This window comes from Odocoileus virginianus, chromosome 29 (assembly GCF_023699985.2).
Source record: "Odocoileus virginianus isolate 20LAN1187 ecotype Illinois chromosome 29, Ovbor_1.2, whole genome shotgun sequence".
NCBI lineage: Eukaryota > Metazoa > Chordata > Mammalia > Artiodactyla > Cervidae > Odocoileus > Odocoileus virginianus.
The window spans coordinates 10,418,211-10,444,360 of NC_069702.1; positions in this window are offsets into that span (position 1 = coordinate 10,418,211).

Below are 26,150 nucleotides of genomic sequence, written 5' to 3' on the forward strand. Positions count from 1 at the left end.
ATTGCAACAAATTACATGCTCAGCCATTCAATCGTGTTTGACTCTGGGACCCCATGGCCTGTAGCCCATCAGGCTCCTCTGTCCATGGGATTCCCCAGGCAAGGATAGTGGAGTGGGTTTCTATTTCTTTCTCCAGGGCATCTTCTCAAACCTGCCTCTCCTGCATTGGCAGGTGAACTCTTTACCACTGAGCCACCGGGGAAGCCCAGAAAGGAGTGTAGGTGTTTACAAAATGGAGGTGGTGGATGGGATTTTTTATTTTACCAGCTCTGAGTTCTGGCCTGGAGCTTGTTTCTGCCTCCCAGCCCTGGGCAGGTTGAGAAATGGGATCAGAGAAGGCAGACTTGTTCTCACTCAGTTTCTTTTCTCCCCAGACTATCCTGTCCTGTTGTCTGTTTTCATAGTGTGTGTCTCAGGGTCTACATGCTGAAATCCTAGTGTAGGTACCCATGGGCATTCTTTTCAATTCACGCAGTGCATTGCAAGAGGTCTCTAATGTTTGCAAAATGATAAGATGGTGTTTGTCCTGGAGGAGCCTATGGCTCAGGACAAGGGAGGTGACTGCATATCCTGCCAGGTGTGATAGAAAGGTGGACAGGAGGAGGTGAGAAGGGACATGGCGGTCACCTGGGCAGGGGGTGGGGCGCATCACAGAACAGGTGACATTTGCTCCAGGTCTTGAGGGCAGTCCTGAGTTTGTCTCCATCCACCACTGACTGCAGCCTCCATACTCCAGTGGATTCTTGGATAGATATGCAAGGTTTTCTTGAATTTCATTCCACCCCACCCTGACCAGTGTTGTCAATCATCGCTAGATGTACATGTCACCAAGGTAGCTTTTTGAGAAGCATAACTCTACCATACTCCACTTCCAGCAGATCCTGATTCACAGCGAGGGGTGGGCAGGGCCCTCTGGATTCTGAGTTTTTGTTGGTTGCTTGGCTGGGTGGTTAGTTTTGAGGCATCACAGATTATGAAATAAGGAATGATTGAATTTTTGTTCTGTCAGTTGGATCTGGGGAAGGGGTGGTTCTAAAGCTTGAGGATGTATCCCCACTTGATAGAATTGAGGCAGTGCCCCCATAACAGTTGAAGGCACAGCCCCAGAGTCAAGCTGTAGGTCTCAAATCTCAAGCTCTCCTTTTTCCAGCTGTATTACCCTGGGCAAGTTACTTGATTCCTGTTGCTTCATGTCATCGGCATTAATGTGGCCAATGTTAGATACCTCCTCACTGAGCTACATGAGAGCTGACTAATTTAACACGTGGAAAGCTGTTAAGAACAGTGTTTACTTCACTACATGATTCATAAATGTTCACCATGATTATTACTTCACTTTAAATTAGATCTCTGCTCAGATATCACCTCCTGACTAAGGGCTTCCTCTATTCTGCAACTTTCTGTAACTTTTTTCTTCCACTCTGTTTTATTTATCTTCAAGAACTGATCATTACTGGAAATGATATACATTTATTTTTAGATTATATACATATATAATTAAAATAAGAGAGACTGTTTATATATATATGTAATTTAACATACAAAATTACATCTAGCATAAAAATTGAAATAAGAGAGAAAAGTAATATATATATAATCATATGTATATATATACACACACATATATATATATTACTAGTCTGTCTTATTTCAATTTTTTGTACCAGATGTAATTTATTCAATCATTCCATGGATATTAAGTGAGTACCTTGTGGGCCAGACACTGTTCACAGGATAAGGAGTGCAATAGTGGATAAAAAGTAAAGCTTCTTCCATCACGAAGCTTTCCTTTGGTGTTGGCTTACTGCCCTTCCCTGCTAGAATTCCAACACCATGAGAGTAGGGATTTTGCATTTTCCATTCCTTCCTGAACCCTCAGAGCCAGCACAGTGTCTGAGCCCTACTGTTAATATTTAGTGAGTGAATGAACAAATGATCTTTCATCTGGCACATAGAAATTGACACCAGGGAGGAAAGAGTCTCTGACAGAGAAACTTGAGGATCTCTAACAGAGAACGGGAAATTGAATTCCTCTCCTGTTTCACTCTCATGATTCCTTGGGGTCTGTGTTTGTCCCTATGTTCAGCTATGGGCAGTGAGAACCAGAGACATGCAGTAACTTCCTCAAGGACACACAGCTAGAGAGAAGCAGAGTCTATTTGACCCGCCAGCTCTATACTCTACATACTGCATCTATTCAGAGGAGCACAAGCTTACTGATCAGTGACTGAGAGAAACAGTGAAGGATTGGTGAGGGCCTTAGCGACACACGCAGTTTCTCTGCACTCTCAGTACCACCACCACCCTCCATGTACAGCAGATGTTGGGATGAAGAGCTAGGGTTTAGATACCTGCAAGTATAAATCATCTCATAAAGGAAGGAGAAAAAGCAGGAGGAGGGATTCGGGGAGACAAGGAGAAGGAAGAAGAGAAAGACTAACAGAGTCAGGATATTTAGTTGACTGCTCACATCAGTATTTCATCCCAGCCTGCAATTCTGCACTTGATGGCATTTATCATCCTAGAGGGAGTTCTCACTGATTTCTTGTGCTGGATTCTTCAGCAGAGAGCCAAGATTCTCCTCCCAGCTGGGAGTCTCCCTCCCATTCACTTCAGTCCCCTGATGCCTCTCCAGAGCCCAGTTCCACTGGCTGGTGGCCAGGAGCTCAACCCGGTATAATAATGACATACGTTTACACAACTGGGCGGCTAGACTCTGCAGTTCAAATCTGGATCAGAAAATCACTGTGCGCGCCTTCCCCTCTCTAGTCCCCTGTTGTTTATCTAGACAACAGGGGGCTATGGGAAGTGCTGCACAAAGTTTCAGTTCATCCTTTCACTGGCTCTGTGGTTTTAGACACACATTGTCATTCCTCTGAAGCGTGAGATTTCCTTCTTTGAAAAGGGTTGTAGAACTAGATGATCTTTAAGTCCCTGGAAAGTTCTAGAATGTTGTAACTTCTCCTAGGTAAGAAAAAGAAGAAAGTTTTGTCTTCACTCCGTCTCTTCCTTCTTTCCCCTTTCTTACTCCTTTTTCTTTCTTTTCTTCTTCTTTATGCCAAGATTTTAAGTCACAGGCTGTTCTGGTTGAAATTAGTACCTTAAATTTTTGAAACTGTTTTGGGTAGAAGCCAGAAAAAATAATCTCTTAAAAGTTGTAACCATTTTGTTATGCTCTTAGAGGAGGGGACTGAAGGGCTCCTTTGTTGCTTGTGTCCTGAGAACCTCTATTTACAAATTTTTGAAAAGTCACTCACCCCTCCATCCTGACAGGTTATAGAGGCAGGACTTCAGCATGGGTTTGGAAGTGCAAACCCATTCTCATTTCATGTCTTGATCAGTCATTGGTGAGGTGTGAGTGTCTAGTCTTGGTCTAGAGTTGGAGCCTTGAATGTTCTGCAAACTGTACCTCATCACTAAAGAAATGGAGGTGGTTTTAATGTTTGGTTTTTGAGACTTGCAAACAGGAGAGGGGCCATGGAAGAGGGTAGCTGTAGGCACTAATTTCATGGGAGATTTTGTGAAATTCTAGGTAGGCAGGATTTCCTTAGGATCAGTGAAGAATTACCTCTCAATGGGAGGGGGTCCGCTGTCCACATTCCATCCCTGTTCCTCCCCAGCTATACAGATGGTGGTTGTCAAGTCTTTGAGATTCAGGGATGTTGCTACTATATCATGCATTGTATGATACAATCTAAAGCTTAACCAGAGAAGCAACCCACAGAGCTATAACAATGTGTTGATAACTGTGAGCACGTCTTCTTTTGGGGATCCATGAAAGAATTGGAAGATGCTGACGAGAGGAGATAATATCCTGTAATTAAGCCAGGAGGGTGCAATGGCATCATGATTTTGGATTGCATGTATATGAGAACTTGCCTGGATTCAGCATTCATGTCTTTGGTATACTTTGTGTCCTTGAACCTTGAAAATGAATCCTTAGAGGAGAGGACCTTGAGGCTGGGGTCCGAGCCAGGACTGTCTCACCTTACAGGCAGCTCTCCCCACCACACAACACTGACAACCTCTTCTCTTCTGCTCTGCTCTTGTCCCTGTCTGGCATGTGCATCATTTTAATACACGCATAATCATATCACACTATGTATTTTACTATCATTCTGCCAGAGACAATGGACCCTTCCTACTGAAGACCTTGACATATTCATAGTGGATAAAATAGCAACAACTAGTGTTTACAATACTTCAGTCTTGGTTCCTCTTCCTACGAAACACGCTTGGAGTTTGAAAACTTTAACTCTTGTTCCAGAACCGTGGGGAGCGGATAGAATTGAGATTTCAAATGTAGAGGAATTTGTTGTTTCCTTGGGCAATCTCATGTCATAATTCAAACGACTTCAAGTTTTTGAATGGTACACTTGTGATAAACTATGCATGCTAAGTTGCTTCAGTCATGTCTGACTATTTGCAACTCTATGGACCATAGCCCGCCAGGCTTCTCTGTCCAGGGGTTTCTCCAGGCAAGAATACTGGAGTGGGTTACTATGCCCTCCTCCAGGGGATCTTCCTGACTCAGAGATCAAACCCACAGTCCTGTGACTCCTGTGTTGGAAGGTGGGTTGTTTATCACTAGTGCCGCCTGGGAAGTCACTATGCTACTGCTAAGTCGCTTCAGTCGTGTCCGACTCTGTGCAACCCCATAGACGGCAGCCCACCAACCTCCCATGTCCCTGGGATTCTCCAGGCAAGAACACTGGAGTGGGTTGCCATTTCCTTCTCCAATGCATGAAAGTGAAAAGTGAAAATGAAGTCGCTCAGTCGTGTCTGACTCCTAGCGACCCCATGGACTGCAGCCCACCAGGCTCCTCCATCCACGGGATTTTCCAGGCAAGAGTATTGGAGTGGGGTGCCACTGCCTTCTCCAGGGAAGTCACTATAGACAGTCATTAATAAACATAAATGGGTTTTTGAAATTTAGATAAAAGTCAATAAATAAAGAGAAAGGAAACTCTGTGCAGAAAGCAGGTGGATGATGTTGGGGACTGCACTTTGGTAGAGGGTGGCATCTGCATGGAGTTCAGTTTATCTGTGTTGACGGTGACCCTGGGGGGGGGGGTGTTAGTTATTCCCCATTTTCATATCTTGATGGCTGCCCATTGATGGAAGGTAAGTTTCCTTTGGGGTTCTTAAATGTGGTTTTCAAAGCCTTTTGCAAGACTGGTACAACTTTACCTTCCTGATCCCTTTCTCTTCTCCTCTAACTACCTGACCACATTCTGAGACACTAGCCAGTTTTCCCAAACAGGCCACGTTTTTTCATGCCTCTGTGCTTTGCTCAAAGCAAGTCCCTTCCTTTTCTACCCACTGGTGACCTCCGTGGCTTTCAGAGCCCTGCTGATACACTACCACTTGGATTTAACTTGCCCTGGTCCTCATGGGTAGAAGGACTTAGCGCCTCCATGACACCCTCAGATCATTTTCTAAGAATATCCTCAGTGGGGCAGGCCCAGCCATTCAGCATCATTGTCACTCCTGGGCCCAAGTGCCCAGACAAGAAGAACTCCATGAGCATCTGTGTCACCTTGTCGCCCTTGGACCTCACATAGCAATGGCCTCATGGCCGGTACTCAAAAAAGGTTTGTTGAAAGAATATTTGAATAGTTAATAGATAGTTCATAGGCACTGGTATTCCTCTAGCTGCCTTCATTTAATGTTTTCTTTCTCCACTTGAGAGGAGGACCTGCTTTTGAATCCAGGGGTATCCCAAGGGCAGAACAGAGGGAGATGTCTTCCCTGCGTGCTTGTACTGAAATGCACACTCTTTGTGTGTGTGTGTGCACTCAAGCACTCAGTCGTGTCCAACTGTGCAACCCCATGGATTATAGCCTTGCTTTGTAAAGCAATTATACTCCAATTTGAAAAAATAAAATAAAATTCTGGTTAAAAAAAAAGCCAAAATGTACATGCCCAGTTTTCATAGACACTTCTAGGAACTCTTACTGACATATTAGTTTTTTTTTGAATATTTTGCAAGCATCAGGCCCCTCTATATAAAATATGTTACAGTGGTCTATACTTCAAAACTTGATACGCTGAGCCCTTGGGTCAGTAATCGTTTGTGTAAGTGTATCAGCATTAGCCAAAGCACAATGGCACCAGAGAGGGTAGAACTGGAATGTTAACAGGACAGGCATTCATAAACCACCAACTAGTTTCAGGCTGGGCATTCTCTTTCTGGGATTCCTGCGCTAATTGTTCTCTTCATTTTGAAAAGTAGGAAACTGAGACACTGTGTTTGTAGCCAAATTTAAGAAATATTTGTGTAGAGTAAGGAGACTCTCTATCAAGGTCCACCTTTAATTCCAGCATCAGGAGCAAAAAATGTATACTCCCAAAAGGTAAACTAGTTACTAAACAAAATATAGATAATTGCTCCAGGAATATTTTTAAATTACTTGTAATAAAAGTTCATGTCATTTATTCATTATTTATTCATTAAATATTTTTTATTATTATTATTATTATTTTCCATTTATTTTTATTAGTTGGAGGCTAATTACTTTACAACATTGCAGTGGTTTTTGTCATACATTGACATGAATTAGCCATGGATTTACATGTATTCCCCGTCCCGGTCCCCCCTCCCACCTCCCTCTCCACCCAATCCCTCTGGGTCTTCCCAGTGCACCAGGCCCGAGCACTTGTCTCATGCATCCAACCTGGGCTGGTGATCTGTTTCACCCTAGATAATATACATGTTTCGATGCTGTTCTCTTGAAACATCCTACCCTCGCTATTTATTTATTATTTATTCATTATTATTTATTAATTAAATATTTATTTATTTATTCATAAAATATTTAGATATTCATAAATATCTATTTATTCATTAAATAAATAATCAAATATTAAGTACCACTGAGTCACCTACAAATCCCCTTAAATAATTAAATATATGTATATACATACACAGTATACATGTATGTAATATTTAACACTGAGCTGAGTGCCAAAGAACTGATACTTTTGAATCCTTGTGCTGGGGAAGACTCTTGGGCTGCAATGAGATCAGATCAGTCAATTCTAAAGGAAATCAACTCTGAACACTCATTGGAAGGCCCGATGCTGAAGCCCAAGTTCCAATATTTTGGCCAATCAATGGGAAGAGCCAAATCATGGGAAAAGACCCTGATGCTAGAAAGATTGAAAGCAAAAGGAGAAGCAGGTAAGAGGATGAGATAGCTAGATAGCATCACCAAGTCAATGGATATGAGTTAGGGTAAACTTTGGGAGATAGTGGAGGACAGAGGAGCCCGGCATGCTATAGTCCACATAGTCACAAAGAGTCAGATTGACTTAGTGACTGAACAACAAACAACAAATGCTTAACACTGATAGAGATCTATGGATAGATTAAGACATGCTCATAAAATCTCAAGTTCAAAGGGTAAAAACATTCTGAAAAGCAACTGAACAATATATGTCAAGGTTGTTAAAATGAAAAGAGTCCTCTGCTCACTAATTCTGTGGCAACAAATCTCTTCTAAGAAAATAACAATACCTGGGATAAAGAAGATATAGCACATCAATGCAATGGAATCTCACTCAGCCATTAAAAGGAATTAATTTGAGTCAGTGGTAATGAGGTAGATAAAGCTGGAGCCTGTTATACAGAGTGAAGTAAGTCAGAAAGAGAAAAACAAATATCCTATATTAACTCATATAGATGGAGTCTAGAAAAATTATACTGATGAACCTATTTTCAGGGAAGGAATAGAGATGCAGGTTTAGAGAACAGACTTGTGGACACAATGAGGGAAGGAGGGGGGGACAAATGGAGAAAGTAGCATTGAGATATGTATACTATTGTGTGTCAAATAGATTACTACTGGTGGGAAGTTCTTATATAACACAGAGAACGCAGCCTAGTGCTCTGTGCTGACCTAGAGTGATGGGATGGGAGTGGGGAGGGAGGCTTCAGAGGAAGGGATTATTATTACATCATTATGGCTAATTCCCATTGTTGTAGGGCAGAAACCAACAGAACATTGTAAAGTGGTTTTCCTCCAATTAGGCAATAAATTTTTTAAAAAGGGGGAAGTTTTTGCATAGTCACTTGAGGGCAAATTAAAGGCTATAATACTGTATGCAACACAGAGAGGGCATCTAGCATCACAAAGGAATGAGAGAAGGGAAGGCATTTTCCTGAAAGGTGGTGAAGACTGGTAATACAAGTAGACAATTAAAAGTATTGGATATTTTTTGAATGGAAGGTGTACAAAGGATTGTTGAGCTCAGTGGGATATTTAAGGGAAGTACTTAGCTTTAGAATTTTGTTTTTCATGAAATGCTTTCAAATTCTTTATCACAGAAGTCCCAAACTGAAAATGTCCAGATTTTTAGGGTTCTGTTAAGATCTGCCTTGTAGACTTGAAGGACTTTTATTTGAAAAGATGGACGGGACCCTTTCTGTCTTATTCCAAGGAATGGGACAAGGGTTTCCATCACCTCTATAAGGAAGACCTTTCTATCAGTTATCAACATCTGTGGTAGTCAGATACCAATGAGAAACAGATGGTAAAATCAAATGGAGTTATTTGAGATGGGTTTCCCTGGTAGCTCAGATGGTAAAACGTCTGCCTACAATGCGGGAGACCCAGGTTCGATCCCTGGGTTGGGAAGATTCCCTTGGAGAAGGAAATAGCAACCCACTCCAGTATTCGTGCCTCAGAAATCCCATGGACTGAGGAGCCCAGGGTTTACAGTCCATGGAGTCGCAAAGAGTTGGACATGACTGAGCGACTTCACTACCAGTGGAATTAGCTACAAAGGCATGGGTGGCCTGTCGGAGAATCACAAAGGATAATCTGATAACCTGGGCTAATAAAAACAGGATGAGATGGTTATCAGCACCCACTAGCTTGAGAGGAGCAGTGACTTCAATCAGGGATTTTCCTATCCTACATTATGCTTCAGATAGGACCCAAGGAAAGAAGGAGGCTGACTTCTGTCTCCCACCCACCAATATCTTGCCAGATGTTGGTGAAATCTAGCTGGAAAGAAGAATACAGTTCATAGAGAAACTTCCTTGGCACTACAGCGGTGAAGACTTCAATTTCACTGCAGGGGGTTGGGGTTCAATACCTGGTTGAGGAACTAGGATACCACATGCCTTGTGGTATGGACGAAGTGAAAAAAAAAAGAAAGAATACAGTTCATAGAGATCTCCCCTCATGGAGAAAAGCAAAGGGTGGAGAGTGGGGAGCAGATCTAGAGTCAGATGAAAAATAGCTTGAGCACATTCAAAAGGGAATAGCCAACTGTATAAGACGGTATGTGTTTCATCATTGCTGTTGGTGAAGAAAGGCTGAGGATTATTTCATCGGAAAACCCAAGCAGAGCATGGAGTTTGGACCAGACGACTTAACATTTTCCATCAGATTCTGAGTTTGTAATTCTAAGGTACCTCCCTGAACAAAAAACATAAAAATAACCAGTGCTGCTGACATTGTGTATTATGGTCACCAGCCTCAAGTCAGGGAAATTGAGCTCCTTATTCCTCTTACTGGACTGACGGACTGACTGAGTCTTTTATAGAGCAATAACCTTTTGAGGATGCACACTGATTATCTGTGGAAGATTTTTACAAAGCAATAAAGCCAATGATATATTTAATTGACGCGTAGGTGTTGGCAATCAACAAACATGACCTGGGATGAATATGTAATGAGCACTCTTTACATTTGCCGCCCAAAGACAAGGGCATATGAGATATACATTTTATACGAGCTGATGAATATTATGTGGTCACCACGTGGCAGACTTTAAACTGTGTGTGAGTTCGTGCTCAGTCACGTCTGACTCTTTGCAACCCCCGTGGACTCTAGCCCACCAGGCTCCTCTGTCCAGGAAATTTTCCAGACAAGAATACTGGAGCAGGTTGCCATTTCCTTCTCCAGGGGATTTTCCTGACCCTAGGATTGAACCTGTATCTCTTGCATCTCCTGCATTGACAGGTGGATTCTTTACCACTCCTGCACCTGGGAAGCCTTTAAACCACATACTTTATATTGACTCATTTCATCCTGCCAAGGATTGTTTGAACTATGCTCTGTTAGTATCTTCTAATCTTTGCCCAGAAGCAGCCAGGGAAACGTACCCCTCAGATCTCTTGCAGCAGGAGCACACTTCGCTAATGGTCCTAGCAGTTGCCCCTTGCCTTCCTCACCCCAAGTGCCACACTTCCCTCAGGCCGCTCCCAGCCCAGTGACAGGGCACTCCACTCCCATTCCAATGAGATGTAAGACTCCTCCAGAGAGTGGCTGTCTCAAGAACACCTACTAGAGCTTCCACATAATCCAGTTATCTCACTCCTGGGCATCTGCCTGGAGAAAACAGTAATTTAAAAAGATGCATGCATACCAGTGTTCACAGGGCTCCCCCCGTGGCTTGGTGGCAAAGAATCTGCCTGCCATGCAAGACAACTGTGTTTGATCCATGGGTTAGGAAGAACCCCTGGAGAAGGGAATGGCTACCCACTTCAGTATTCTTATCTGGAAAATCCCAGGACAAAGGAGCCTGGCAGACAACAGTCTATGGGGTTGCAAAGAGTCAGATATGACTTAGGATATATATGACATATATATATATACACACACACACACACACATATAATGGAATATTACTTCACCATGACAAATAATGAAATAATTTGAAATGATGCCATTTTCAGCAGCATGGATGGACCTAGAGATCATTGTACTAAATGAACTAAGTCTGATAGAGAAATACAAATATCATGATATCACTTATATGTGGAGTCTAAAAAATAATACAAATGAACTTATTTGCAAAACAGAAAGAGACTCACAGACATGGGAAACAAACTTCCAGTACCAAAGGGGAACGTTGGGGGATGTGATAAATTGGGAGGTTGGGATTAACATATACACAATACTCTGCATAAAATAATCAACTAGGACCTGCTGTTCAGCACAATAAACTCCACTCAGTACCCTGCAATGACCTGTTAGGCAAAATAATCTGAGCAAGAACAGATACATGTACATATATAGCTGAATCACGTTGCTATATACCTGAAACTAACACAACACTGTAAATCAACCCTACTCTGCTATAAAATAAATTTTTTTGAAAAAGACAAATATGTGGGTTATGAATGTATGCATTAATTTAACAGGGAGCACTTTCACAATGTCTATGTATTTCAAATCATCGTGCCATACACTTTGGGTATCTCACAGATTTTATTTGTCAATTTTAACTCAATAAAGCTGAAAAAGAAAAAATAAAAAGGCAAGAACACGCATTAGCCTGGCCAGAACTTTCTCGAAAGTGTGTTTCAGTCAAAGACCCTTCGTGCTCAAACCTTCTTCCTCCGTTTTCTTCTTCCACTGATATCAGAACCACTAGAGGGGGGGAAGGCTCTTCCTGCTTTATCCTGCTCCCTGCATGCTACAGACTGTGTTTTAACCCCTCCCGCTCCAAACCTCTTTCTCTCTCCCATATGAGGAAACAGTGACCATCTGAAAGTCAGGAAGCAAGCCCTCACCAGAAACCTAGTTCCTAGTGCCTTGATCATAGACTCCCCAGCCTCCAAAATGGTGATAAAATATGTTTTTCTGTGGCTTGAACCACCTACTCCAGGGTATTAATATTTTGCTCTGGCAGCCTGTGCTGCAGCTAGTCCACACCCCCAGTAAATGTCTTACACATGAAATTCCATCTTGACATCTGGCTCTGGGTGGACCCAACCTAACGTATGCACCATCGGGACTTTCCTGTGTTTGCCTAAGTTCCCAGGCCTAGGATGGAGCTCAGTTCCAGGCAGCTGGATTCAAGAGTCTACCTGTTTCCCACACTGCCTCTTGAATTATGGCCTCGCTTAACTTGCCTAGAGACATCTTTTTGGAACCCCTTCTATCTTCATTTAACCAAAGCATTTCTGCTTTCTTTATCTATTTTGCCTGACTTGAAGTCAGACATCTGTTGTATCCTATTTGAGACTTCAGCAGTTTAGGAAAACACCTCTGGTACTTCTTCATTCTCATGATGGAGCAGCATTCAGATGCCTCTTCTCTCTCACTCTCCCGAGGCAATTTAGACAGATGTGAATGTAACCGATTCCTGCATTTCCCAGCTGCAAAACTTCAGACACACTGACTGCCCTGAGGCTTTGTTTAATTATATGAGACACAAAAAAAAAAGATAATATCCATTCCTAACTCATGGGTTCCTTGGAGGACTCAGTGAGTGAACATATAAGGACCTAGGATACCAGCTGATCCACAGCCGTTTATAAATAATACAGTCTACTCCTATTTGCAGCCACTTTTTGATTTATTTAAATTGATTGCTCTTGAATATATTGCCTACAAGTGCATAAAATGGTAGTATTTGCAATACTCCTCCCCTCCTCAAATTTCTGAAGAATATACTCAGGGCATCTGACTCAGACTTTTGTTTTACCTAGATTTGACATTTCCCCTTATATTCCTGGGAATCAAGAGAAAACATTTTGATTTCCCAGCTTGACTGTCTCATTCCCAAAGTCTCTTTTGAACCTGATAGTCAAGTTCATATTAACTTCTGAGTAATTGTTCCAGTTTACGGCAGAAGTTGTTTTTTCCAAGGAAGAAAAGTGAGCCAAGGAAGTCATTCTTTCTCACTAGGATTCCATCTTCAACAAAGATTACTTTACTTTCAAATATTGTTAAATATTCTTTACTTGAACCCACCTTAAAAAAAAAAAAGTTCAGAAACAATTTTAAAGACGTTTTGAAAATTGGAAATGAGAAGGGGTCTGGTATCCTGGGACTGGAATGGCCTTTGGAGTAACAAAGGTGAGAATTCCACTCTACTGATACTGAGCTGTGTTACCTTCCACGGCTTCCTTAACTTCTCTGTGCGTTTCCTGCAGATTGCAGGAAGAGTATAACATTCCCTTTCTTAAGATTACTTCTTTGGAGAATTAAATGAAACTATGAACAAAGTGCTTCCTTGCTGACAGGCAGAATCACCTAAATAAATGGTCATTTGTATTGTGCATGATATTCTCATTAATTTTGTATCCATACCATCTCTTCTCTTTCTAAATTGTTGTGTTCAAAACTCTTTAGGACCTTTGAGAACTTCTAATAAAGAAATTCCACTGTTTTTATTTTCAAGAAAGTTTAGGATGACCTGTCAGAACTTGGAAGTTCCACTCACAATTAATATAACTAACGGACTCTGTTATAGGTTTTTGTTCCTTTGATTGTTTATTTTAAATAAGAATTATTCATTATTTCCATCAAATATGTAGGTTTTGTTGAGAAATTAAATCCTAGGTCCCACACAATACTCCTTTGGTTGTGTTTATTTCCTTGCTTACTGGTCTAGAAAAAAATGAGACTCTTGATTGCTATAAAACTATAAAAAAAAAAAAAAGAAAAGGCTCCTTTGGAACATACTAGAACACCTGGAAAGTCCCACTGGAGGAACCCTTGGGTCATTACCTGCATTGTGAAATACACAGGGCGGGAGCTGTTTCCTGTTCCTATAAGTTCTGGAAGAATTATACTATTCTCTGAAGAACAATGCACCTTATTGTGCTATCTTCTTCAAAAGGATTTTGTTGCATATGCCATGACTTTTTAAAATCTTAAAAAGCTAAAGCTTTTTGTTCTCTAGCTCGCTTCTTAATGTGTCTCTCTGCATGGCAAGCTCTGATATTGACAAGCAAATGCATATGCTTATGTTGTGCCACGATTCTTTCATAACATGAGCTTACAGGAATTCTTGGCCCCAGAATAAATGACTGCATCTCGGTGAGATGCGCTCATGGCTGGGGTGCAAGGCCTCTGAGCTCTTGTGATAATTGGTGACTTTCATGAACCGTACGTTTGTGTTAAGCTTTCTTCTCACTATGCCATTTTAGACATTCTCCCTATATGCATTTTCCAGTGAAAAATAAACTAAAAGGTAAATAAAATATTTATTTTAGGCTCCTGTAAAGAATCCTTAAGCCCTGCATTTGACTTTGTGACCATCCACCTCCCAAATGGACCCCAGGACATCCTTAAAAAACAAGACTTGTCCCTGTGGCTGAACTTTGTCGGCAACCTCAGTCTCAGACTCCAGGGGGAGTCTTGCAGAGTGGAAATGACCCTAGAATCCTGGCGCTACCACTTACTAGCTCTTTGAATTTGGGCTACTGAACTCTGTACCTCAGTTTCCTCTTCTATAAAACAAGAATATAATACCCATTTTAGTGGTGTACTTTGAAGACAGGATATTCCGTACAAAGTATCTGATACATAATGGACCCTCAATAAATGTAACCTCGCATCATTGCTGTTTTTTTCCCCTCCCTTCACATGTTCCCTGCCTCTGAGTCACAGTTCATCTACTTTGCTCTAAGCTTGTCCCTGTTCGTGAACAAAGAGTGACCAACAGACTGATCAGCTCTTCAGGGTCATGCTAAGTCTCACCAGTTCTTAGTGACTTTGGAAATTTATTTCATCTGCAACTTAATTTTCTTATCTGTACTTGGGGCATCATACCATCATTGTGTGTATGTGTTAGTTACTCATGTGTGTCCGACTCTTTGCCACCCCATGGACTGTAGTCCAGCACCACCCCACAGGCTCCTCTGTCCGTGGGATTTCTCAAGCAAGAATATTGGAGTGGGTAACCATTGCCTTCTCCAGGGATCTTCCCAACCCAGGGACTGAACCTGGGTCTCCTGCAGTGCAGGCAGATTCTTTACCATATGAACCACCCATCATTCAGGATGATATAAAGATTACATGAGCTAATTCATGTTAAGTGTTTTATAAAATTCTCTGGCAGTACTGCTACCCAATAAGCTATATCAAAGTGTATGCACAACTGAGTTACATAAAGCTTTGAGCCCACGACATACTGGGGTTGCTCTTTTAAGAATCCCCTTTGTGTCTATCTGCTGATGTTCTTTCTTTCATTCCTGTAAGAGTCAACTTGCACTGTGTCTTGTTTGCTTTTTTTCTTTTTTTCCTTTTTATAAAACAGACCATTGTTCTGAAGGGCAGAGCCTTCACTTTGGAGAGGGGAGGCACAGAACAGGTGCCACTGCTCCCGTTCTTACTGCTGTCCACAGAATGGCATAATTCATATAGGGACACTGAATACATCGCTATGCCAAAAAGTGAAACTCAGCTAAATAAATATTCATAAAGTGCCATTTACAAAATGAGTATCTGTGCTAAGTGAATATGCATAAAGCAAAACCTCATTGAACAGGTACAGGATTTAACCAAGTTATAAAATTCATTAACCAGTGAACACACTGGTCCATTAACAAATTAATCAACTCTCTTTAAAAATGAATTCATAACTGAATGGCTTATTATACTGATCTTTCCTCACTGAAGACTTTTAATACAGGAACAGCGAATAAGGAGGCAAGGAAAGGGACTTCCCTGGTGGTCCAGAGGCTGAGACTCAAACTCTCCAAATGCAGGGTCCCGGGTTCAATCCCTGGTCAGGGAACTAGATCCCACAGGCTGCAACTAACGATATTGCATACCGCAATTGAGACCTAGTGCAGCCAAATAAATAAATAAAGAGGCAGAGAAGGTGTAGCTAAGGTGTTTCTGTATCTTTGAAATTCTCCTAAAGGTGTACTGAGTCTTCGGTGAAGACTCATGTAAATTAATTGCATGACAGTGAAAGGACACAGTGTGTTTTTGTTTTGCTGGCTTTTGGTGTTTCTGACATTTGCTAAAAGTCAATGAGTGTACCTCATTTAATTTTCATAGGCAGCTTCATGGGGATAGGGAGCCATTTCGCCTTGGAGTTGGCTTGGACAGCTTTACTGGCCAGCAGCATCTCAGAGCAGGGAAGTCACGAAGGGCTGTCTGATCTGCAGGCTGGGCTCCTTCGGTCACAGCTGCCAAGTGGAGATGTTAACACTGGTAACTGCCCTGACTGACGGCAGGATGTTAGCCAATCTCTGCAGCAAATCCCTGCTGCAGGCGTTTGCCTCTGTTCACAGACTTGCTGCCCGAACCTGCCGCCTGTGATAACTGTTCTTGGCAACTTTCCTGTCCTCCTCTCGTGTGCAAATATCCTGTCCGTAGCCCTCAGCAAAGCCCTGGTATGAACGGGGGCTTTATCACACTGGAATCATTCGAAATTAAGGTTGAGGGAAGCCCAGAGGCCGTTTCCTTAAACCTAGTTGGAATCAATCAGGTTCATTGTCTTGAAGAGAAACAGAGCCAGCATTTAAGGAAAGTCGAGGTGGTTGTGGGTCATAGAAATTCAGAGTTGGGTGTCCTGTGTTCACACCCCTCATTTCCTCACTGATAAGGAAACTGAAACCTTTCTTATGCTTTTATTGGCCGAATTGTGTAGCTTGGGAAAAAAGCATAGTCCAACAGTGTTTAAAGCTGAAATAGCAACTGTTAGGGGTTGAAGTGTGACTTCCCAAACGCACTTGCTGAAGTCTTAATGCCCAATATCCCTGAATACGACCTTGTGTGGAGATAGGGTCTTTACAGAGGGAATCAGGTTAAAGGGAGGCCATCAGCATGGGCCCTAATATTGGGGTGGCCAAAATATTCTTGGGGTTTGCCATAAGGGCGTATAGGGAAACCCTGATGAACTTTCTGGCCAACTCAATACAATAGGACTGGTGTCCCAGCAAAAGATTCCTGACCCAGAGACAGATGCCTGCAGACGGAATACAGTGTCAGGGGGCGGTGTGAGAAGGTGACTCCATCAGCCCGCTCAGGCTGCCTTAACAAAGTGCCACAGGCCGGAAGACTTGAAAAACACATGTGCTGTTTTGTCACGATTCTGTTTTAGAAGTCCGAGATCAAAGTGTCAGCAGGGTGGATGTCTTCTGAGGCTTCTCTCCTTGGCTTGTCGAGGGCTGCGGCTTCACAGGGCCTCCCTGTGTCTCTGTGTCCTACTACCCTCTTTCTGTCGTATTATTAGATCAGGGCTCAGCCAGAGGACTTCATTTCAACTGAATCACCCCTTTGAATCCCTTATCTCCAATTATAGTCACATTCTGGAGTACGGGGGTGGGGAGGGGTGGGCAGAGAGTGGTTTAGGGCTTCAATGTATGAATTTGGGGGCAACACAGTGGACCCCCAAACAGCATCCAGCTACAAACCAAAAAGGGAGGCTTGTAGCAGCTACCTCTTTTACAACCAATAGAAGGAGCCAACCCTGCTGATACCTTGTTCCTGGACTTCTAGCCTCCAGAACCATGAGAAAATAAGAGTTTGTGATATTTTGACAAGCAGCCACAGAAAACTAACACAATGATGTTTCTCTTGAAGTGCCTGCCTGGAGTTTTCAGCCACTGGATGCGCAGGTCTAGAGATTTTTGCTGATTTCTAGAAAAAATAAAGTTGCTTATTTTGCACCCAGGTTCCTATCTTATAAAAAATTGTTTCTGTTTTGGATTGTTTCATCCTAGTCTCTCATCAGATCATTCTATTGGGTTTGGAGTATTTTATAAACTGCTTACGTTTTTTGGGGGAGAAAATAAGATGTATCATTTTAAGGTGATAAGTATCCCAGACAAAATTGGTAGGGATTTGAAATTTACAAGAAATCATTCTGAAATTAAGTGTTCTCAGAAAGACTACAAAACAAAGGCCCCATTCTCCATCCTCTAGATATGTTTGTCATAAGACAAGGCAGAAGTTTCTTCACTTGTCTCCCTATTCATCCTCCTGTGAGTGTAAAGGAGTGGACCCTTCACACCTGAGTGACAGGTGTGTTATCTGCACTCCACCTCATTCCTCCCTGCCAAGTTCAGACCAAGGTCTGCCATTGATCTCAAAGAAGAAGCACTTAACAGTGATGTGAAGTGAGATCGTAATTACCTGCCCAGGAATTGAACCTGAGTAGCCTGGATGAAAACCAGGAAGCCTGGCCAGCAAACCGGCAAGGGTTACAGGCTAGAGCTATTTTTTCCTGGATCTTTGCCTCCAGTGAAAAATACATTCCTCACAGCAGCAAAAACTGTAAAGGCAGGTAAAAGGTTTATTACTGAGACATAGGGCAACAACAAGTGGGAGGAGAATGCAGAGAGAAATGGTTTCTTTAGTTAAGATAGAAGCAAGGCAGACGCACGCCGAGAGAGAAAAGGCATGGGCGTCCCCCTGGTGAGGAGCAGTGCGGTAAAGGGAAGGTTAGGTCACTTATACAGGCCAGTTCTCCTGAGTCTCTGTTTCAGTCCAGTTGTTTTGCAGCCCGACGGCTGCAGCACGCCAGGCCTCCCTGTCCATCACCAACTCCCGGAGCTTGCTCAAACTCATGTCCATTGAGTCAGTGATGCCATCTGACCATCTAATTCTCTGTCATCCTCCTCTCCTCCCGCCCTCAATCTTTCCCAGCATCAGGGTCTTTTCCAAGGAGTCAGTTCTTCACATCAGGTGACCAAAGTATTGGAGCTTCAGCTTCAGCATCAGTCCTTCCCATGAATATTCAGGATCGACCTCCTTTGTTTACGTTTGGCCAATTATCTGATTTCTTTTTCCACACCTAACCTACCGTAGGACCCTGCCCAACATGCACACATAGCTTTTTTTCTGAGATGGACTGCAACCCAGAGGTCTATGGGATCACATATCAGCATCACACATTATGGGGTGGTGCCCCCTCTTATTTGACCCCCCAAGGAGCATTTCTGCACACATGAAATGTCTCTCTTGCCCCAAGGTTGGGAAATACATATGACCTACAGATCTTTTACTCAAAAGAGGGTTAGCCCCTCTCTGCTCCTGCCATGACTGTTATTTTAAAGCCTCCACAGGAGACAAAGTCTGATTGTTTTACCCTGTTTCAATTGTTACTTCCATTTTGGACAGCAGAGAGGAAGATGGCTATAAATATCTAACCTGGAGCCCACCTAGTCCCAGTTTCAGAAAATGTGAACAGGAGGCTAGTTTTAAGTGTCTAGCCTGAAGCCCACTTTTTTCCTGCCCCAAGAAATGTAAAGAGGAAGCCAGTTGTAAATGCCTAGCTTGGAGCTCATCTGTCTCCTGCCTCACTACTGGTTGAATTGTGTCCCTCCAAATTAGTATTTTTAAGACTTAGCCCACTTTTAGACTTCTCCAATGGCTCAGTGGTAAAGAACTCATGGGAAGATCCCCTGGAGAAAGAACTGGCAACGCACTCCAGTATTTTCACCTGAAAAATCCCACAGAGAGAAGAGCCTGCTGGCTGATAGTTTGTAGGGTTGCAAAGAGTCAGACACAACTGAAAGAACTGGCATGTATGCACATATAACCCCCTTTACGTCAGAAGACGCCCTGTTTGGAGACAGGGTCTTCATGGTAGAGATTGTGTTATAGTAAGGTCACTGTGTGCTCAGCCATTTTGTGCACAGTCATATTCAACTCTTTGCAACCACATGGACTGTAGCCTGCCAGGCTCCTCTCCCCGTGGGATTTTTCAGGCAAGAATACCCGAATGGGCTGCCATTCCCTTCCCCAGGGGATCTTCCTAATCCAGGGATCGAACCTGTGTCCAGCTGTGCCTCCACAATTGGCTGGCAGATTCTTTACTACTGAGCCATCAAGGAAGGCACTGAGGTCACTGGAGGAGCCTAGTCCAGTATGATTGGTATCCTTATAGAGAGGGAAAATTTGGAGTCAGGCAGGCATGGAGAAAAGTCTAAGTGAAGAGAGATAGATAGACGTTGGTCACCTACAAGTTTAAGAGAAAGGTCTGGAATCAATCTTTCCCTCACAGTCCTCAGAATGAACCAATCTTGCTGACTCCTTGATTTTTCAAGACCCCAGAACTGTGAGACAAAACAATTATTTTGTTTAAACCACTCAACCTGTGGTACTTTGTTACAGAAGCTCCAGAAAACTAATACAGCAGGGCTCATGTGTCTTATTCCACTCTGCCCTTACCTGCCCTGATCCAGCCTCTTCTCATCACAAACTTCAGGTTTATCCCAGCATTGTCTTTATCTTCCACTGTCAGCTACTCCCAGCACAGCACTGGCTTTGGAGGAAACTTTTAATGACTACCTAGGGAATGGATTTCATTTGCAAAGAGCACAGATTAGAGCACAGAATCTTCAGGACTACTAGCCCTGCCTAGGTCACCCTTCAGAAGGATGTGCCTGCTAAATAGGGGACTACAAAAAAGTCATTCTGAAACTATGTAACTCAGACTGGGATTTGAACCTGTGTTCTTTTAACTGAAATCACATATCTGGTCTCAAGACCTAGCGAAACTCAGGCTCTTGATGTCTCATCTCAGAAAGAGTTCTGTGAGAAGCAAAGTAACAGTGAGAAGTGGCTTTATTTAGAGAGACACTCCACAGGGTGTGGATCATCTCAGAAGGCGAGGGGCCTTGGGAAGACACACCACACAGACAGGACATGGGCTATCTCAGAAAGCAAGCGTGGCACTGGGGTGGAGGGGTGTCAGTGTTTACAGGTTAATTTCTCAGGTCACCTACAATTTTAACACTCCTCACCTACAAATTCAATACTTTGTAGAGAGGAATATTGGCAACTTTGGGGGAAGGGATGGGACTTTCAGGAATTGGGCCACTGCAAACCTGTTGACCTTACGTGGTCAGCTTTGGAACTGTCTTGGTGCCGGCAGCTGTGGCGCTTAGCTTGCTGATGTGTTACAATGAGGGTATCCTGAGGCTCAAGGTCTAGAGGAAGTCTCATACACCATCTTGGATCTAATGTTTCTAACTATTCATGTCATGACCTATGGCTATGTCCTTCTTTTAAAGGCTGTGCCCTACCTCTTTATTGCCTGTTGCAATTCTGCAATCATTCTGACAGTATCAAGAAACAGCTCCAGCAAAAGTGATCAATGTGGTCTTTGCTGTTTTATTTTGCAGTTGGTCCCTGCGTGCATGCATGCTAAGTTGGTTCAGTCGTCTCCGACTCGTTGCAACCCTATGGACTGTAGCCCGCCAAACTCCTCTGTCCATGGGGGTCCCCAGGCAAGAATACTGGAGTGGGCTGCCATTTCCTCCTCCAGCAGATCTTCCTGACCCAGGGATTGAACCCCAGTCTCCTATGTCTCCTGCAGCGGCAGGCGGATTCTCTACCTCTAGTGCCCACTTGATCCCTGATAATCCATCAACTAGGGAACATGTATAAAAAATGATTACTAGGTTTACACTGTATTTCCAACTAACACGGTGGACTGAAGGAGATGTTTTATCTTAGAGACCTTGGAGATGAGACCTTCCTGAGAACACTGTTTACAACACTGTAACTTAAGATCTTTCGCCCTGTTGTCCAGGTGATAATACCTAACTATTATTGTAGGAGAGAACGAAGCACCGTGAACTCACACAATGCTTATATCCCTGAATCTCAGAAATTATCTTTTCTAGGAGTGATTAACTTTTTTGAAATTGGTAAAACTTGAGTCCTTTAAACTTCTACGTTTAGAATGATACTATTCTTGATGGGTTTTTACATAGCAATGAAGAACATTTTTTTGTGTACTAAGATGGGAAAGCTCTTTTCTGGAAAACTATTTTCATGTTCACAATATTTGTGGGATCATAATATGTATCTTTAAGCTGCACTGAAAGGCAAGTATTCCCCTAACGGTATGTTTATATGTGTAAGATTTTCCATTTGTTTACTCCGGAGTACTATTCTTCTGAAATTCCTGTTTCTTCTTGGAGGCAGCTTATGTAAGTGGAGAGATCATGCATGTTGGATTAAATGTCTTAATCAAAGGAGTTCTGTAAGTTATGAATGGCATATAGTAACTGTAACTAGCAAACACAGTACCTGTTACATGTTGTTTCATCTCTTTCCTGATTGGACAATATATGTCAAACTCATTAGATTTGTGAATAAAATAAAATGGGTATTACATGTTAGCCTGAGTAGTAGTCTTGTGAAAGTTGTACATAAGCTTTAATTTCTGAAGTTTCTTGGTAGTTTGAAAGGGGTGTGTGTGTGTGTGTGTGTGTGTGTGTGTTTATGTGTGTGGATCCTTGATTCTGAGTTTGCTTGTAGGTGGGTGGTGAGTGCTGTGCTTCAAGATAGATTTGGGATTGAATCCTGTTGTATCAGTTTGCTAAGACTTTCATAACAAAACACTACAAACTAAGGGCTTAAAAACCAAAGATACGTTATCTCACAACTCAAGGGTCCAGAGCCACAGATCAAGATATCAGCAGGGCTGCTTCTCTCTGAAGACTGTGAGAAAGAACCTGTTTCATGCCCCACTCCCAGCTTCTGGGGCTTTGCTAGCAACCTTTGGTGTCCCACGGCTTATAGAAGCATCACCCTTCTTGTTCACATGGCATTCTCCCTGTGTGTCTGGTTGCTCAGACGGTAAAGAATCTGCCTGCAGTGCAGAGGCGCGGGTATGACCCCATGGTTGGGAAGATGCCCAGAAGAAGGAAATGGCTATCCTCTCCAGCATTCTCGTCTGGAGAATCCCACGGACAGAGGAACCTGGCGGGCTACAGTTCACGGGGTCACAAAGAGCCAGACGTTCCTGAGTGAGTAACACTTTCACTTTCTCCCTGGGTGCATACCTTCCTCCTAATTTCCTCTTCATTTAAGGACACCAGTCCTATCGGATTAAAGCCCACTCCAAGGACCTCATTTTAACCCAATTGCCTCTCTCCAAATACAGTCACGTTCTGAGGTGCTGGGATCAAGACTTCAGTATGCAGATTTGGGGGAAGACGGACACAATTCAGCTCGTAGCATCTGGCTTTTCCAGTGACTTGCTTTAGTGCCGGGCAGGTCATCTGACCTTTCTTCACTCTCAGTTGCTCATCTGTGAGAGGAAGCACCCCTCCCAGGAGGTATGTGAGAATTTCTGATAATATTGTAACAACGGAAAGGTTACTGGCCAAGTGCTACCCATGGGTAGTAGACCAGGGAGGTGTCACCGCACTGCGGTAGGACACGCAGGTGAGAGCCTAGGGCGGCGGTCAGGACACCTGCATTTCAAACCTAATAAGGGAAGTGAAGACTGCTTGATAAGCCCCTACCATGGGCCACCATAACTCCAGTCATGTTAATACTGATGGGGAACTCAGGTCTGCCTGGTTCTGTCTAAAAAGGGCTGGGTGAGTGGGCTGCAAGCGTCAAGTTGCTTGAACTGGGCTTGTTGGGATTTTTCTGGCTGAAATCTGAGGCGGAGGAATAGGTGTTGGGGGAGTCACGGACACAGGCATAATCACAGCCTCTGGGTTGAAGTTAGACGTGGAAGAATTCGGAGCAGAAACTAAAGAAACTCTTCTCTGGAAACATGCTGGGGATCCAGGATCTGCACCAACCCACTGAGATTCCAAGGGTTTTGAAGGTTTGAGATGCCTTGGATAAAACATCCTCAGCTGGGCATGCTAACCACCTGGGACAGCAGGGCAGGTGCTATGGAGCACACATCAGGAGGAGCAGGCGAGGTTGGCCTTGATCCTGGGTGTCAGTGGCTCGAAAATTCCCGGAAATAATACTGCAATGGATGGGACACTTTGAAGGGAATTGAGGTCATATGATTATGCTGCAAAGTTAAATCAATATGTTTATGAAATTCCACCTGTACCTCTAAGCTGAGAAGACTGGGAGCTTTCACATTTGTCATCTGATTTCAACCTTATAAATACCCATGAGACTGTTATTATGTCCCATTTAAATAATTTAGAGAATAAGCCTCTTCATTTAAGCTGTTAGCCTAAGTATTTTTCAAATAAGTCCTGTCTTGCCTGCACAGTCTGAAACACATGTACTGACCACTCGTACTTTATTTGCACCTGATATTTTTTAATTGATTTTAATTGCTTAGAGTTGTCTTGAGAAACAATTCACATATATAAAGTCAAGGACTTGCTATTTTATATATATATATACTTCCCTGCTGGTTCAGACAGTAAAGCATCTTCCTACAATGTGGGAGACACGCGTTTGATCCCTGGGTTGGGTAGATCCCCTGGTGAAGGAAATGGCAACCCTCTCCAGTATTCTTGCCTAGAAAATCCCATGGACAGAGGAGCCTGGTAGACTGCAGTCCATGGGGTTGCAAAGAGTCAGACACGACTGAGCGACTTCATTTTTTCATTTCATATATATTACACCTGAAAGTGAAAGCGTTAGTTGCTCAGTTGTGTGGAACTCTTTGTGATCCCATGGACTGTAGCCCGCCAGGCTTTTCTGTCCATGGGATTCTGGAATACTGGAGTGGGTATCCGTTCTCTTTGCCAGGGAGTCTTCCCACTCAGGGATCAACCCTCGGTCTCTCTCATTGCAGGCGGATTCTTTACCATGTGAGTCACCAGGGAAGGACTATGTTAAACATATACAAATATAAAAATATGTTGGGTAATTATTTCAATAATTACACATTTATTTATTTAGTGTTTATTTATTTATTTAACATATATATTTGTTTATTTTATTTATTTATGTGTATTACATGTATAATATATAATATGTATTTATGAATATATATATGTCTGAAGTCAAGGGCTTACTTATATTACACATACACAAACATAAAAATATATAAACAGTAAGCCCTAAAGTCAAAGCCCTAAAGTATTTTATTTTTATATAATTTTATATAAAATGTATATATTTTATATGAAATTTATATATATTTATATTTGTGAATGTATAATATAAATAAGCCCCTGACTTCAGACATATATATACTCATGTTTACATAGATATATATATATACATATGCTACACATAAGATAAGTAATTAAAGTCAATTTAAAAAATATCAAGTTCAAATAAAGTACGAGTGGTGGTTACATTTGTTTCAGACTGTGCAAGTAATAAAGGATTTATTGGGGAAATATTTATATATATACACCAAAGAATTTGATACTATTGAACTGTGGTGTTGGAGAAGACTTTTGAGAGTCCCTTGGACTGCAAGGAGATCAAACCAGTCCATCGTAAAGGAAGTCAGTCCTGAATATTCATTGGAAGGACTAATGCTGAAGCCGAAGCTCCAATACCTTGGCCACTTGATGGGAAGAGATGACTCATTGGAAAAGACCCTGGTGCTGGGAAAGAGTGAAGGCAGGAGGAAAAGGGAACAACAGAGAATGAGATGGCTGGATGGCATCACTGGCTCGATGGACACGAGCTTGAGCAAGCTCTGAGTGTTGGTGATGGACAGGGAAGTCTGCCGTCTTACAGTCCACGGAGTGGCAAAGAATCAGACATGACAGAGTGACTGAACTGAACTGATGTATACATGTATATATGCATATAATACACATAACATAAATATATATGCAGTTATTAAAATTGTTACCCAACAATTTCACTCCTAGATATATACCTGCTAAAAGAATGAAAATATATCCATACAGACACTTGTATATGAATGTTCAGGGTTATTCATAATAGCCCCAAATGGAAATAACTCAAATGTCCATCAATGATAAATGAATAAATAACATGTGGAATATGTATAAAAAGAAATGTTGTTAAACCAGATGAATAAAAGAAGTTCTGATGTGTGCCACAACTTGACTGGACCTGAAAACATTATGCTAAGTGAAAGATGACTGTTGTTGTTTACTCACTAAGTCATGTCTGACTCTTTTGCAACCCCATGGGCTGTAGCTTGCCAGGCTCCACTGTCCATGGGATTTCCCAGGCAAGAATACTTCCTTCTTCAGGGGATCTTCCCAACCCAGAGATCGAACCCACGTCTACTGAACTGACAGGCAGATTCTTTACCTCTGAGTCACCAGGGAAGCCCTAAGTGAAAGAAGGCAGATCCAATAAGCCACATATTGTATGATTCTTTTTATATGAATTATGAATGGGCAAATCCATGGAGATAGAAAATCAGTAAACATGTACCAGGGGATGGCAGAAATCAAGAGTGATTATTTGCTGGGTATCAGTTCAGTTGAGTCGTTTAGTCATGTCTGATTCTTTGCGACCCCATGGACTACAGCACGTCAGGCTTCCCTGTCCATCAACAACTCCTAAAGCTTGCTCAAACTCATGTTCATTAAGTTGGTGATGCCATCCAACCATTTCATCCTCCGTCATCCCCTTCTCCTCCTTAAATCTTTTCCAGCAGGAGGATCTTTTCCAATGAGTCAGTTCTTTGCATCAGGTGGCTAAAGCATTGGAGTTTCATCTTTAGCATCAATCTTTCCAATGCATATGCAGTACTGATTTCTTTTAGGATTGACTGGT